This window comes from Triturus cristatus, chromosome 4_2 (assembly GCF_964204655.1).
Source record: "Triturus cristatus chromosome 4_2, aTriCri1.1, whole genome shotgun sequence".
Taxonomy (NCBI): domain Eukaryota; kingdom Metazoa; phylum Chordata; class Amphibia; order Caudata; family Salamandridae; genus Triturus; species Triturus cristatus.
The window spans coordinates 887,214,273-887,215,784 of record NC_140586.1 but is presented as its reverse complement, the minus strand read 5'-3'; positions in this window follow the sequence as shown (position 1 = coordinate 887,215,784).

Genomic DNA, 1,512 nt, shown 5'->3' with positions numbered 1-1,512 from the left:
CTATTCCCACTCCAGTGAGTGCATAAGTAGGGAAAGCGTTGGATACCGGAAGGGTAAAAATTACTATTCCCACTCCAATGAGTGCAACAGTAGGGAAAGCGTTGGATAGCGGGTAGGTCAAAATTACTATTCCCACTCCAGTGAGTGCAACAGTAGGGAAAGCGTTGGATAGCAGGAGGGTAAAAATTACTAATCCCACTACAGTGAGTGCAACAGTAAGGAAAGTGTTGGATAGCATAGGGGAATTATTTAATATATCCACTCCTGCAATATAATTAACATTGATTAACAATTAATTATTTTGTAAAAATTCATTTACCTCCAACCATTTTCCCCTATAAACATCAGCTACAATATTGCAACATATTCATACATTAACATAATTAATTAACAACTAATTAATGAGAACTAACAAAATAATTAATTAACATATTTACAAATTAGTCGCTATTAATTATTATATATAAAATTGCTAATTAATAAAAATAAATACACAATTAACATAATTACCAATTAATTATTCATTGTTATTAATCAATTATTAGTTAATTAATAATAAATTAATTAACTTAATTATCAATATAAATTATTAAATATTAATTTGAGTAATAAAATAATAAATTAGTTAATTTCAATTACATTACTTCCCACCCTATTCCCCTATAAACCCACAACCTGCTACAGAATTAAATTCTGCAAAAACGTTTTAACATACAATTAATTCTATATAACGCTAAAAATATATATTATAGTTAAATTACTTCCCACCCTATTCGCCGATAAACCCACAACCCACTATGGAATTAAATTACAAAAAAATGAATTATTATAAAATTCATTACTTTTTTTCGATATTGTGACTAGTTACCGATTTGCGGCAAGTAAAGATTGCCTTACGACCCACAACAGCAGCTTTTCATCACTATGGTGCCGATTTCGATCCGGGTTGGAAAGCACTCTGACCGAGCCGGATCCGAAGTGTTTTCCGACCGAGCCGGAGTCCTGCAGTCCGACAGAGCGAGTACGATGCGGCCGTATGCTGCAGGACTCGGTTCGGTCGTTCGCCGCGTACTTGGGCTCCCATTGCCTGAATGGGTACGTATCATGCAAGGGCGCCCCCTACAGTTGGTACGCGTCGGTGCCATCCGCATCGTCCATGCCTGTGTTGGGGGGACCCTTGGGTCTCCTCCTGTGTCCGAGTCATAGGGCTGTGGGTGTCAGGAGGTCCGATGAGGACCCTCAAAGGCAACCACCCAGACGTTTTGCGAGCCGGACACTCCGGCTCGCACAGGCTGTCCGACGCGTGCATCGTACTGGCTCGGTCATAAATCACATCCATTGCATGCCACGGTTAGCTTACGACTGAGACGTACGGATCGGTTCGAAGCCGGAAATGACTCAGTCGGTGAATTTCACATAGCTCGCATCGTACTTGCTCGATCGTACAGCTGTACAAGTCACATGGAAAACAGGCGTACGGCTCGTAGTTTTTACGGCCGGATCGCGTTCGGC